The following is a 15800-nucleotide window of genomic DNA, read 5'->3' as shown; positions in this document are numbered from 1 at the left end:
TTTACTGAAAAATTTGAAAGGCAAGTTATAGGTAAACAAAGAGATATTCTGTGTCTGGGCATTGATTCTGCAAACACACACAAGCTTAATTTTACACACTAGTAACCCCACAGAAGTAAACAGGATGACTTGTGCATAAAGTTAAGAACATGCATTAGTGTTAGCTGAACTTGGGCCTTGGTTAAAACAAAATACAGTAAAACAAAATTCAAATACATGTCATTGTAGACTCAATCTGGAAATATGTGAAGCAATTTAGCCCCAGTCCAGCAAAACACGTAAGCATGTGCTGAACTTTAAGTACATGACTAGCCCATTGAAGTTAGCATCTTGGCAATATCTTATTTGTAACTCGGTGAACTTCCATCACCACACAGTATGTATGAAGATGTAAGCAAATCAAAGTCCTTGCATGTCTCGGGAGAATGTATGGTAGTAATAATAAAATATCAGTTCAAATGTCTTTAAAGTATGACAGAACATTAAAGAGAGTCGTCATGCAAATAAAGTTGCCTAGTAGTTTTCTAAGTGAGGGTTGATTTTTCATTGGCACGCTACCTAAAATTATACTCCAAAGGACACAATAGCCTTTTTCCCTATGGTGAGTATATGCCCCTCTTTCAACAATTTAAGTTAACAATAGATGTTCAATCCAATGTTAATAGTAGAGGAATGCTGTGAGGTCCACAACTACATTATGCATTTTTAATTAAAGTACAGGAAAAACTTATTACATGGTGGGTTGCATTTGGATGGCTGCTAACATGGAAAACTCTCCTCATGCAGCATTTATGAGAAAGTACATTCAAAATTTGTGTGATTTTTGCAATGTTTTCAAAACTTCCAAAATAGTATATTTCAATTCTTAGACCATAACACATGCTAGAAGTCTAAATAAGATGAGTGAACTAGAGTGCCTCATATTAAAAATGAGTATATTGATATAATAGGCATCACAGAAACTTGGTGGAATGAGGATAATCAATGGGACACAGTAATACCAGGGTACAAAATATATGAGAAGGACAGAACAGGTCGTGCTGGTGGGGGAGTGGCACTATGTGTGAAAGAAAGTGTAGAATCAAATGAAGTAAAAATCTTAAATGTATCAAATTGTACCATAGAATCTCTATGGATAGTAATCCCATGCTCTAATAATAAAAATTACCGACCACCTGACCAGGGTGGAGATAGTGACTGTGAAATGCTCTGGTAGATTAGAGAGGCTATTAAAAAAAACAACTCAATAATAATGGGGGATTTCAACTATCCTCATATTGACTGGGTAAATGTCACCTCGGGACGGGGTGCAGAGATAAAGTTTCTTGACACCTTAAATGACTGCTTCGTGGAGCAGCTAGTCCTAGAACCCACAAGAGGAGAGGATTAAATCTAAGAATTACCTAAGTGGAGCACAGGATCTGGTCCAAGAGGTGAATATAGCTGGAGTGCTTGGAAATAGTGACCATAATATAATTAAATTTAACATCCCTATAACGGGAAAAATACCACAGCAGCCCAACACTGTAGCATTTAATTTCAGAAAGGGGCACTACACAAAAATGAGGAAGTTAGTGAAACAGAAATTAAAAGGTACAGCAGAAAAAGTGAAATTCCTGCAAGCAGCATGGAAACTTTTTAAAGACACCATAGTAGAGGCTCAACTTAAATGTATACCCCAAATTAAAAAACATAGAGAACCAAAAAAAATGCCACCGTGGCTAAACAACAAAGTAAAAGAAGCAGTGAGAGGCAAAGCATCCTTTAAAAAGTAGACGTTAAATCCTAGTGAGGAAAATAGAAAGGAATATAAACCGTGGCAAATGAAGTGTAAAAATATAATTAGGAAGGCCAAAAAAGAATTTGAAGAACAGCTAGCCAAAAACTCAAAAAGTAATAGCAAAAAAAAAAAAAAATTAAGTACATCAGTAGTAGGAAGCTTGCTAAACAATCAGTGAGGCGACTGGACGATCAAGATGCTGAAGGAGCACTCAAGAACAATAAGGCCATTGCGGAGAAACTAAATTCTTTGCATCGGTCTTCACAGCTGAGGATGAGAGGGAGATTCCCAAACCTGAGCCATTCTTTTAGGTGACAATTCTGAAGAACTGTCCCAGATTGAGGTGTAATTAGAGGAGGTTTTGGAACAAATTGATAAACTAAACAGTAATAAGTTACCAGTTCTGAAGGAACTCAAATGTGAAATTTCAGAACTACTAACTGTAATCTGCAACCTATCATTTAAATCAGCTTTTGTACCAAATGACTGAAGGATAGCTAATGTGACGCCAATTTTTAAAAAGGGCTCCAGAGGTGCAACTACAGGACGGTAAACCTAACTTCAGTACCGGGCAAACTAGTTGAAACTATATTAAAGAACAAAATTGTCAGATACATAGATGAACATAATTTGTTGGGGAAGAATCAACATAGTTTTTGTAAAGGGAAATCATGCCTCACCAATCTACTAGAATTCTTTGAGGGGGTAAAAGCAGGGGGACAATGGGTATCCAGTGGCTATAGTGTACTTAGATTTTCAGAAAGCCTTTGACAAGGTCCCTCACCAAAGGCTCTTAAGCAAAGTAGGCTGTCATGCAATAAGAGGGAAGGTCCTCTTATGGATTGGTAACTGGTTTAAAGATAGGAAACAAGGGGTAGGAATAAATGATCAGTTTTCAGAATGAAGGGAGGTAAATGGTCAGTTTTCAGAATGGAGGGTGGTGTTCCCCAGAGGTCTGTACTGGGACCAGTCCTATTCAACATATTCATAAATAATCTGGAAAAGGGGGTAAACAGTGAGGTGGCAAAATTTGCAGATGATACAAAACTATTCAAGATAGTTAAATCCCAGACAGATTGTGAAGAGGTACAAAAGGAGCTCTCAAAACTAGGTGACTGGGCAACAAAATGGCAGATGAAATTCAATGTTGATAAATGCAAAGTAATGCACATTGAAAAACATAATCCCAGCTATACATATAAAATGATGGGGTTAAATTAGCTGTTACCACTCAAGAAAGAGATCTTGGAGTCATTGTGTATAGTTCTCTGATAACATCCACTCAATATGCAGCGGCAATCAAAAAAGCAAACAATGTTGGGCATCATTAAGAAAGGGATAGATAAGACAGAAAATATCATGTTGCTTCTATATAAATCCATGGTATGCCCACATCTTGAATACAGCATGCAGATGTGGTCTCCACATCTCAAAAAAGATATACGCCTCTACCCCAATATAACGTGACCCAATATAACATGAATTTGGATATAATGCGGTAAAGCAGCGCTCCGGGGGAGGGGGGGGGGGCGGGGCTGCGCACTCCGGTGGATCAAAGCAAGTTTGATATAATGCGGTTTCACCGACAACATGGTAAGATTTTTTTGGCTTCCAAGGACAGCGTTATATTGAGGTAGAGGTGTATTGGAATTGGAAAATGTTCAGAAAAGGGCAACAAAAATTATTGGGGGTAGGGAACGGCTTCCATAAGAGGAGAGATTAATAAGACTTCTACTTTTCAGCTTGGAAAAGAGCCAACTAAGTGGGGATATGATTGAGGTCTATAAAATCATGACTTGTGTGGAGAAAGTAAAAAAGGAAGTGTTATTTACTCTTCATAACATAAGAACTAGGGGTCACCAAATGAAATTAATAGGCAGCAGGTTTAAAACAAACAAAATAAAGTATTTTTTCGCACAGTCAACCTGTGGAACTCTTTGCCAGAGAATGTTGTGAAGGCCAAGACTGTAACAGGATTAAAAAAAATAACTAAATAAATTCATGGAGGAATGGGCAGGGATTAGTGTCCATAACCTCTGTTTGCCAGAAGCTGGGAACTGGAGACAGGGAATGGTTCATTTGATGATTACCTGTTCTGTTCATTCCCTGTGGGGCACCTGACATTGGCCGTTGTCGGAAGAGAGGATACTGGGCTAGATGGACCTCTGGTCTGACCCAGTATGGCTGTTCTTATGTTTTTGGGCAGTCCAAATATGAATAAAATAATGCTTTGGTATTTGTATTTAGGACAAGTTTTATTTGCTTTTGAACTAACAAAAGATAAAATATATGGGGACATATAAAGCCAATGGATCCATTTAAATTGTGATAGGTTTCAGAGTAGCAGTCGTGTTAGTCTGTATCCACAAAAAGAACAGGTGTCCTCCTGTTCTTTTTTTTAAATTGTGATGAAATTCTCATCTTTCAGTAGGCAGTAATGTTTTTGCCTATATGTAACAGAGGCATCCTTCAACAACAATAAGGTATTAATTAACACATGCAATTCATCATTTTTATAAGGTAAAAATCAGATTTTGGCAAGCAATACGTATCTTTAAACAATTACGAATCAGTTCCCATTAAATGTTCAAAATATTTCATGGCATATGTTTAGTCATTTTTGTACATTTATGTGAATCACTGTAGACATGAAACATTTTAACAACTGTCATTAAACATGTTTCCATGGCATTCAGTGATCGGGGGGAAGGAAAAAACCTTGAAATCTCCCTAAGTATAAAATAAAATATTTTTCTACATATCTTAAATTATTCCTATGTAATAAATGTTGAGCCACAATAATACAGTAACTTTTTATCTTTTCATATGCGCACCTGTTATATTAATTGTGTGTAAAGCTACAAGAAAATCAAGTCAATAAAAGATGTTTACTTGCATTTGGGGATCAATAAAAGATGCAAGGAGGTGGTGTAATTTTATGACAGTTGGATATCCCAGCTGTCCACTCAGGATGATGATCAGTTTTGTTGCATAGTACAGTAGCTCCACTGAAGCAGCAGCAGTTCAGCTTTCTCACAATCCCTTTCCTCCTGCTCACTCTCCTTTTAAGCACCTCTTCTACTGTATTGTGTAGCTTTTTAAATCTGGGCATAGCAGTTCATGAATACAGCAATACTAGAAAATAGTGCAAGGAAGAGAGCTGCTACACCTACACAGATGCAACATTTTTAAATATTTACTTCTACTGCTTTGCTTGTCAAAAGCTGGCTTTCATACAGAAAGAAATAACAGCCCATTAGAGAAAAGATTATCATAATATTTACAATTTTCCATGGCCTTCTCAGCTGAGAATTAAAATGTTTTCAATGGCTTCATTGTGATTCCTTTCCTCATCTTTGTCACAATGTTAGCTTACTCAGTCTCTCATCCTGTCTGTGTCCACCTATATATGAGTAATAAAACAATCTTCCTTCCACAAATCCATGTTGAAGTCCATTGTATTTAATTTAGTTTAGACTCTGATTGTTACCTTAACAAGGGCCGGTGGCTCCTTTCAGCAAAGCAATTTTTTGGATTACAGTGGATTAATTGCATATCACAAACAATGTAGGTGATTCGTTTATGTCGTTTAAACAAGTTTTGCTGAACACAATGGCCTTGTCTACATTAAAATAGTTAGACATTGAAACCACTGTTACAATATTTGTAACATATGTCCACACAGAAAATTGCTGTCAATGGTGTACAGGTGTTCATGCCATGATTAGGACCGAAATTGTTATGAAAACAGCTAACCTCTGAGGCATTCTGCACCATTATAGGGCTAACATAGGTGGCAATTGCTGGCAGAGCTGCTGCATTGGTTCAATTGGTCCTTCTACCACTATCGCACAGTGCACTAACCACTCCTTAAGAGGCTCCTCTCGTCATTTATCTATACTCTGCTGTCATGAGGTCAAATTTTCCAGAATCCTCTTATCTGTACAAATTGAGCTGCGTACATCCTCGTTCTCATTGTGCCCATGTTTTCACTATCATCCATGTCTGTGCTATTGCCATATTTCTGTGCTGGCTTCCCAAGTCACTTTTGGATCATATTTCAGAAGAAGCCTTCATCTGAGCATGTCCCAAGCTGGCCTGATACTCACTTCAGGGCATTTGCTCAGATCTGGGGCAACAAGGAGATATGGGCCTAGCTGAACTCTTCTATCAGGAACACCCTGGTTTAAGACCAGGTGTCTGAGTGCCTGTCCCAGTTAGGTATCACCACACACACACCCAAGAAATATTGTTGGGTGAAGAACGATGCTCAAGACACAAACAGCCACTTCAGGGATGAAAACTGATATTTTTATGAGGATATTGAGTGAATTCTTGCAGTATGGGCATCCAGGGAGCTGGGTCTGATTGTGGACAGCACAGAGGTATCCTGCACTATGTTGCCGAGAGGAGGGGAGAGGAGGACAACATTGCCAGGAAACAAGAAGAGAAACGAGATGTGATCAAAAGCATGGATGAGATTATGCTAGGATTATAGCAAAGTGGCAGCACCCTTTCCCATTTCCCACCTTCTTGGCAAGATGTGCAGTGACTTTCACGGGGAGTTGGGTGCCCAGCTGCCCTTTATGCATTTGAAAATCTGCCCCAAAGCCTGTTACAAAGTGTGGGCCAAAATCCAAATGAACTAACATACACATGATTAAATCTGAGGTGGCTGTACTGGATGAGCCATGTCATGTGACTGGACTCAAAATGGCAGTCAAGCAGGAAAAAATGTACTAGTTCAAAAAGTCACAAAGACACAAGTATTGAAAATAGCAAAACTGGATGTATTTATTGCAATAAGCTGATGAGTTATCACTATGGCTCTGATGTGTATATTACATTCTCAGTCATTCCATATGGTATTGCTGGATTGTTGGTCCAAGGCAGCTATGTATGTAGGATCTGATTTCATTTTGTATTTCTTATGACTCCATGAAACACAGAATTATTGTTAGATAACAAACTACACAAGCAAAATGGGGTGGAATTATGGCTCTGTCCAAGACCCTTGCTGCCAGCCAGCAAGTCCAGGCCAGCAATATGGCAGAGATCGTTTATTTTAGCCCTAACTTCTATCCACCCCCAATCCCCACCCCATTCAGGGATAATCTCAGAAAATCTCGTGCTAAAACACTGCTCCTGTTTGGCAATAAAATTAAGTGGTAAAATTACTTCCCCCGCGCCCCTGTGAAATCCCACTATGTCTTGTCCAGTCAGAGAAAGTGTTCTGTGTTATTATCCACAACAATAATACTAACATGGATTTATCAGCCTGATCCTTCATCCCAATAAACAGGGGCTCATCAATGGGGCTCCTCATGTGAGTAATGAAGTAGGATTTGGCCAAAAAATAATGACCTGTTACCTAATTTGTTCTTGTTCTTCTGTGTTTAGAGATAAGTCTCATCTTATAAGTTACTTATATATTTAAAATGTATATTTCAGAATCATTCAAACTAACTTATGATACCACAGATGTATCAATGCTTATATAAAAGAATTTAAAGTATTTCTATAATGATTTAACAAACCCTTGGAAAATCTTTAACAAATTATTTCTATATATCATTTCCAATAATTGTTGATACCCAAGACATTTTTTTAAAAGTGGAAATTTTCTCCTTTATTACCTATGCCTCTATTCTAATGTCTTTTGTGATTACTTTGATACTAATATATTTTTGCAACTCCTAAGTGTGTGCTAGGCACTTTACAGTACAAACAGAAAGAGAGAAGCTCAGTCCTCTGATGTGGCCAGTCTTCACTAAGTTCAGCAGAGGTGGAGAAAACCACAAAGGACAAATTGCAGCTTCTCAGTCCTCAGCCAGTCAGGACTGCCTGATTAAAACAGCCCCCGGGAGGCCATCTGCCAGCTGGAGATTGCCAGGACAGGAGACAGTGTCCTTTGACACCCTGCCTCCCTCCCGCCACCTCGCAGAATATGGGAAGTGGGTGATATATAGGTCTGATTATGATGAGAAGATTCCCATTTGGCTGTTTGAGCCAGATATACAGACTCTTTGCACTGCCAGATATCTTTCTTGTGTTAAGTTAAAAGTGTAATTGGCACTGAGAAGGAACTTTCAAGTTTAAATGCAAACTATAATGGTGAAAATATAAGCAAAGTAAAAACAAAATAAATATAATGGGCTAAATTATTTGCTGGTGTAAGTAGTTACAGATCCACTGACCTTCCAGGGGTTTCATCCATTTACAACATCAGAAAATTTGGTCTAGGATCATGACTTTTTTAGGGGTTTTCATATCTTAAAAAATTGGGTTCAGTTTGTTATAAAACAGAAAAAAGTAAATTTTAAAAAATCCATAACTACTATATAACAATATTTTTAAAATGTAATTATTTACTAATAATTTGATAAAAATAAATATTTTATACTTGTACAATAACTTTCTTCTGAGGATCAAAAAGTGCTTTTACAATGTGGAAAATTTCCCCACTAAACCAATAGAAAAACAAAAGTCATTTGTAAGATTTACTTACTCTTGTGTATACCTTAGCTAAAAATATGCTGCATATCCTAAATATTCACCAGACAAAACTAGCCATGAATGACATATGCAGACTCTAGGATGAAAGATAAAGTTCCACACTATTCCCATAGCTCACCCTGCTGACTGATTTGTGTATTTGACATAAACATATATTGTTTATACTTGTCCTAACGTGGGTAATTTATGCTTGTAAACCCTTTTGAGTTATGAGTACTGCAAACACGCAGATGAACTCATGAACTTTTTTGAAAAAGCATTTTAATTACTTTTTTGACAGCAATTAAGAAGCTTACAACAATGGATAAAGTACTAGAAACCACTATTCAGGTCATTCATCAATAAAAAAGAAAACATGTTTGTTTACTAAAATAATGGAAAATAGTCAACTGACAGGCCCTGTTTCAGGGCTTCAGAAATTGAAAAACTTATAAAACAGAGTATAATTGTACTATCAACCTATCATGGGACAAATACCTTACCATTTTTCTCTCTTCCACCAAAATGAGGAGGATGAAGAAAGGAGCAAGATTAGAATAAACTGCAAGTGTAGCTTCCCAATTACCACGTGTCAATATTACTGTAATCAAAATTAAGCACTGACTCTAACTTCTGATGAAATCAATGGTTCCTTTACAAATGTCTTAAATGGTATGGCAACTACACCCTAAAAACAGCTGCGTCTCTGGTGGGTGGCATAGATACCTAAGAGTTTGAAAGGGTGAGTTTAAATTTCTGTTATGCCCAGTTCTCCTAAGAAAAAAGAGATGCATTGGCCTTGAGATTGGGGGTAAAAATTGGTCTTGCTTAAATCAATGGCAAAACTCCTATTGACTTAAATAAAGCTAGGATTTCATCCTGATAAAGCAGGGTTCCAGTTGAAGCTAGGACTTTGGAGAGTTTTTCTCTGCTCGGAGAAGTGAGGGAGGAGTTCATGATATCACTGGAGCTTAATTCACTAAAGGGAGCTACACTGCATTATTGAAATAAAAACCTTTGAAGAGAGGTTGATATCTAGGGGAAGGACAGAGGCTTCCAGAGGAGCTGCTGTATTTGTCTCCCAGGAGTAGGGCCGGCTCTGGCTTTTTTGCCGCCACAAGCGAAGAAAAAAAAAAAATTGGGGTGGCCAGAACGGCAAAGCAAAAAAAAAAAAAAAAAAAACCTGTGGGGAGGCCGGAGCCAGGGTGCAGGGGGACTCCTTGCACTGCAGATGTGTCCCGGCTAGTGGGGGCAGAGAGAGAAGGGGGGCGGCCAGGGCTTCAGCGGGGTGCTCACCAAGCGGCTCCTCCCGCCGCGGCACCTGCTGGAAGGGCTCTGCGCCACTCCAGTCGCCGGGGAGGGAAGGACATGGGCTGTCCTGCCGGGCTTGTTACAGATCTGGCACCGGCTGGGGCAGACGAAGCGCGCAGCCCACTCCCAGCAGGGCGCTACCCTCCTCCGCGCTGCCGCCCCCTACAGGGCAGCCAGATCGGCAAATAAAAACAAAAAAACAAAAAAAACACACAAAAAAGTGGCCGTGCTGCCCTAGGATTGGGTGGAATGCCACCTCGTAGAATCTGCCACCCCAAGAACAAGCTTGCTCCGCTGGTGCCTGGAGAGGCCCTGCCCAGGAGCTTAGGGAGTCCAATTGTGTCCCAGAAACTTTGGTTTCAGTCAACCCTGAGGTATGTGGGGCTTTGAGTCAGAATTTTTCTTTTTGGTAATATTTAAAGCTAATAATGTTAATGATGCTTTGAAGTATGAGAAAGTAAAGTACAATCTGACAGAACAGACACAGAGTGGAGTTTTTATAGCAGGAATGCTTCAGGGAACAGGTAAGTCCTAAGATAGAAGAGGGAGGTGTTTGGTAAATATTAGCCAAACTTTGAGCTTTTAATGAGCCCACCTCTGAGGCAGTATTTAAATTTAAATACAATTAGAGCTAGGTGCAGGAACTCAATATCAAAACCTCTACTGTATCTAAGGAAATAAATGGGAATAGAATATTTATTTTCATTAGATTATTGCCACATATTTAAACATTGTACATTGCAGAAGGTGCTAAAGCCACAACCAAAATCTGTCAGAGACAGTAATAAATTTTCTGATTGGCTAATTATTTACAGAGCTAATCTTTTTGTTTTCTTTTTTTATATAAATGGGTTTGGATAGTAATATTTGTATGTTTTTTGAGTCTTTGCTTTTCTTAGTAATGCCATATTATTTTCCTATAATTCTCTTTTCCCATCACTTAACTGAACATGTTTACTAAAAGTCTGCATGCAATTTTTTTTCAGAAGGCTGCAGAAAGCCCATTTGGACACAGAATCTTCCCCCCAAGGGTAGATCATTTCTGATCTCCATTATTTCCCCTTACAAAAAGGGTTTAACTAAATTTCCTTTTTCCGTAATGGAACACTAGGGAAAGTTCTGGTAAGTGGGAGAAGTGTTTATTAAAGATAGCAGAAGTCTGGTTTTCAGGCTATAGAAGAAACTCTGTACATTTAAATGTTTATATTTTACACTTTAGCCAATCTGTGACCTTTTTTAGACTTGGTGATAACACTACTCAACATGATATTATTTGATTTCAAGAGCCTACCCAGCAGTTTTATTCTTTGTTCCAAGTCTAATTCCTCTTAAAGTCATACCTCTATCTGTGTTCTAATATACCGTGTTGAAAATGAAAGAGCACTTCAAAAACAAGAAGGATTAACATCGTGGCTACCATTATTGCAAAATAATTCATCGATGTTACTGGCAAATATACTAAGACACCAAGAGGAGCCCACCCCAAACCCTAGATTTGAACAGCCTTCAAGTTTGTGGAAATTTGGATTTGAATCTGGATCTGAATTTTGCAGCTGGGCCTTATTTCTATAATGCACTAAATCACTACCCTGGATCCAAATACTCCTTCAAGTCTATATGTTCAAAACCACACTGTATGGCTACAGCTGACCACTAAAGAAATTCAGACTTCAAAGATTAACAACAATATTACATAATTTGGGTAAAATTTTTATAAGGTATACACTTCTCCAACATTGCCCCTTTGGTATCTCAGTCCCTCTCCTAATAATGACCTCTAGCCAGACCATCTCTAGGCTCCCCTCCATTCTTGTCCCCTCTCCATCCCTTCCACTAACATAATAAAGTACATCATCAGGAGCTCAAGTCTAGACTAGCACTTGTCTATTGTAAACATAGAAGATTAACGGGATAGAGAATGTGCCTCTTCCCTAGGGAAGAAGATTTGCATCTCAGGCTGTGTTGCCTACAAGCCTCTCCCTATCTTTGCCCCGTGTCCCAGTCATTTAACAACAACAGGGGCAGGGCCGGTGCAAGGAAGTTTCGCGCCCTAGGCGAAACTTCCAACTTGCACCCCTCCCTTACCCAACTAACCCTGCCCCTCCGCGGCAGCTAACCCAGCCCCCCACCCGGGGAGCCCCCCCCTACAACAGCTACCCCCCCTCCACGGAAGCTAACCCCGCCCAGGGAGCCCGCCTCCACGGCAGCTAACCCCGCCCGGGGAGACTCACCCCCCCATGGAAGCTAACCCCGCCCAGGGAGCCCCCCCCCGCAGCAGTTAACCCCGCCTGGGGAGCCTGCACCAGCTCACCTCAGCTCCGCCTCCTCTGCTGAACACGCCGGCGCCGCTCTAATTCTCCTCCCCTCCCAGGCTTGTGGCACCGATTGGAGGAGACTTAGAATGGGGGCTGTGTGCTCAGCGGAGGAGGCAGAGTGGAGGTGATCTGGGGTGGGGAGTGGTTCCCCTGTGCGCCCCCCCCGTTACTGTGGGTGGCCCTCCCTGCGCCCCCTCCTGCCCCAGCTCACCTCCACTCCTCCTCCTCACCTGAGCGGGCTTTTAGGTGCCCCCAACCACTAGGTGCCCTAGGAGGCCGCCTAGTTTGCCTAAATGGTTGCACCGGCCCTGAACAGGGGCACAGAGAGGAGAGAGAAAGCTGGAACCTCACAGGCAAAGTTACTTGAGAAACAGACTTGTATTTCATGTGATAAGACTAGGGTTTCACAGGAGGCTGGTTTTGCGTGAAAGTGATGTGATGGTAGGAAGGTACAGAGAAGGTGTTGGTGAACGGCTGACTAGGTGTAGATGTTAGGAGCAGAGCAGGTGAGCCAGGGAGGCAGGCAATATAAGGGCTGGGAACAGGGGTCCTAGCTATGTGGTTTGCCTCACAGCTTCCTCAGTAGCACTGCTTAACTCCCCCCAGTCTGCTGCTCAGATGGGCGCCCAGTCCAAGCTACCCAGACCATTTCCTCAGTTCCATGCCTCTTCTTTCCATCTCCACCAGTCCCTAGTTCCATTCCACAAAATAAAAGTGAGAAACACTTTAAATTTTGAAGTGGGGAGACAACTGGCTGCATGGAGGGGATATAGGAGAGTGAAGAGCCAGAGGTGGTTCAGGGAGATAAGAGAAACAATAAATGGTGACCCATAGGGGCGGGCCCGAAGGGTCACATGACCATCCCCAAAATGCTGGGGGGCAAGGCCGGCAGCTGGGGAGATGAAGGGGCAAGGCCAGAGCCTCTTCTCTTCTGGCCTCCTCTTCTGGACACGCTGCTTGGTGCACCACACCGTGGCTGCACTCTCCCAGGCAGCCTCTGGCCATGTTGTTGCCTGGGACTGCTCAGGCAGGCAGTGTGGCTGGAGGCTACTTGGGAGAGTGCATTAGTGGCTCCATGGCAGGGGGACTGGAGCAGAGCCCTCCCCACCCCCCTGCCAGGTAACATGGGATGGGAAGGGGACAGGGAGAGCATGGGACCCCCAGGCTGGGGGCAGGGTGGGAATGAGTCATCGGGGGGGTCACATAGGGAGCAGGGAGGAGTCACATGAGGGGGGTCCTGTAGGGGGTAGGGACAAGTCATGTGTGGGGGGGTCACATGGGGAGGTCACGTGCCGCCCTTTAGCTTCCCTCCCACTAGTTGCCCCTCTGAAGGGTTGAAGGGAAGGTGTACAGGGACATGTAACAGGGGGCATGGAAGAGAGCTACAGAGGACATGGGGCAAGCAGAAGGCTACAGAAGAGTGGGACTACTGTCATATAACAATAGCAAAGAAACATAATTGCTTTTTTCTACAGGAACTTATTAGAATAAGGAAAACAGCATTATCCCTAGCTACCCTGTTACTTTCTGTTTCACTCACTGTTGCCTAGATCTTTCCTCATCCCCTTCTGTCAAGCTTCCTGATAGTTTTTTTTAAACTGTATATTTCTCCTCACATTTTCCAAATTTTTCTCTGTGCAAACTGTCTTCAAGGAGAGTTAATAGTAGAAGAGTTGCCAACTCTAGTGATTTTATTGCAAGTCAATGATATGGGCTGTTTTTCTTAAACTCTTAGTTCCTGGGGTCATGTTTTTATGTAAGAAACTGATCTTTCATTTGAAACAATGTTTCTAGCCCTCATGGTTCTAGAATAATATTAACACTTAGTATTTGTATGGCTCCTTAAACTGTCAAAGAACTGTTCAAACGTTTATTAACCATAACCAACGCCCATGTGATAGTCAGATAAACTTTACTATTCCTACTTTACAGGTAAGGGAACTGTATTATGTATAGATCAAGTGATCATGTAAGCAATTTGCCTCCAGCAGCCCAGTAGAAGAGCAGGGCATTAGCAGTCAAGGTTCCCTTACTCCCAATCTCATGCTGGTTCCTGTAGATTATGCTGCAGATATGCAATGTGAATCATGACAGAGTAGACCAGATTATGATGAAACTTGAAGTATAAGGAGAGAAGATGAAATGTGAATTGGTGCAATTTCCCACTTAGGAAAAGGGCTACTGGTAAATATTTAATACAACCTGGTTCTATTCAATTTGAAACAGTCAACATATTTGTAATTAACGTTTGTAAGAAACTTAATTCACTAAGGAATTGTTTCTTTTACATTGTGTGAAGAATTGTTAAAATTTGATTTCTGAATATTAAAACCTATCTACATCTTGAATGACTCTGTATCATACATCAGAAACAATGGTGCAGTTTTACATTTGTATTGTACACTGTGTTATCAGCAAGTGTTTTCAGTAAGTAACAACAGTGAAAAGGGAAGAAGAACATGGAAGAAGAAGAATAATAAAAGGGGAAAGAGGGAACACATTAGTCCACATGCACTTCTATATTCTACGATTGTGATAATTTTGTTCAGTGCACAGGTGATACTGTGACAAGTGTGGTATAGATGCATAGATAGGTAAGACAGATATATTTTAAATGTTCATCAAATACACTTGTAAGAAGCTGACAAGAAAACAGATCAGAATTCAGAATGTTCAAAAACACCTCTTCTTCAGTTTTTAAAACTTTGAAAATGTATAGGTTGCAATATATTGGTTCAACCAAAAGTAATAATTGAGCTAATATTAAACCTTATTGTATAATGAAGTTGCCATTACTGAATATGGCGTAGGATAGGTGGTCACTTTTTTTGGTTTTGCAAGTTTATTTGAAATAAGTGGGAGATGAAGGAGACTCAGCATTTCTCAGGAGGTATTCTTCACTTTGCAGGATATGCACTTAGAAAAGTCTCCTGTGACAGTGCCCCCCATAAGACTTTATGGAATATGCTTATGAATGTATATATGATACAACTAGAATATATTTTATGCTACCTATGCCATGTAACATATCTCTGTAAAGGTTATGATCTACTGAATTTATTAATCCTATTTGTATGCATGTATAATTTTTGTACTTGAAGTTAGGAATATTGGCTGTATACTTGCTTGATTTCTATTGAGAAAGGAATGTGCAAATTAAATGCCCAATCAAGAACCACGTAAGCCAGCAATGAACTCGAAGATGCCAATCCACATCAGAGCTTTCCCAAGAATGTGGTTCTGCTGGTAAGAAACTCAGTCATGCAGGGACATGTGACTAGCCCATGTGACTCCAAAACTCCATCTTGGAGCTGGTCTTTGCCTAGGAGAGAGGAGGGGATCTCCCCCCACAAGGGAAAGTCTATTTAAGCCTGTGGGAGATCCCTCCATTTTGTCTTCAGCTGGCTAACGAGAGAGCCTCTTCACCCCCAAGAATACCTGAAAGAAACTGGAATAAAGGTCAGTAACTACAGGGGGTCTGAGTGATTGCTGGACCCAGACTAGAAAGAGACTAGTCTGTAAAAGGAAGCTTACTGGAATTGGTGAGGTTTTATCTGTATTCAGTTTTATTACTGTACTAGACTTAGACTTGTGTGTTTTACTTTATTTTGCTTGGTAATTCACTTTGTTCTGTCTGTTACTACTTGGAACCACTTAAATCCTACTTTCTGTATTTAATAAGATCACTTTTTACTTATTAATTAACCCAGAGTATGTATTAATACCTGGGGTGGGGGGCAAACAGCTGTGCATATCTCCCTATCAGTTTTATAGAGGGCAAACAATTTATGAGTTTATCCTGTATAAGCTTTATACAGGGTAAAACAGATTTATTTGGGGTTTGGACTCCATTGGGAGTTGGGCATCTGAGTGTTAAAGACAGGAACACTTCTGTAAGC

The sequence above is a fragment of the Trachemys scripta genome, chromosome 6, assembly GCF_013100865.1.
Source record: "Trachemys scripta elegans isolate TJP31775 chromosome 6, CAS_Tse_1.0, whole genome shotgun sequence".
In the NCBI taxonomy this organism is placed as follows: domain Eukaryota; kingdom Metazoa; phylum Chordata; order Testudines; family Emydidae; genus Trachemys; species Trachemys scripta.
Note: the sequence above shows the minus strand (reverse complement) of the source record.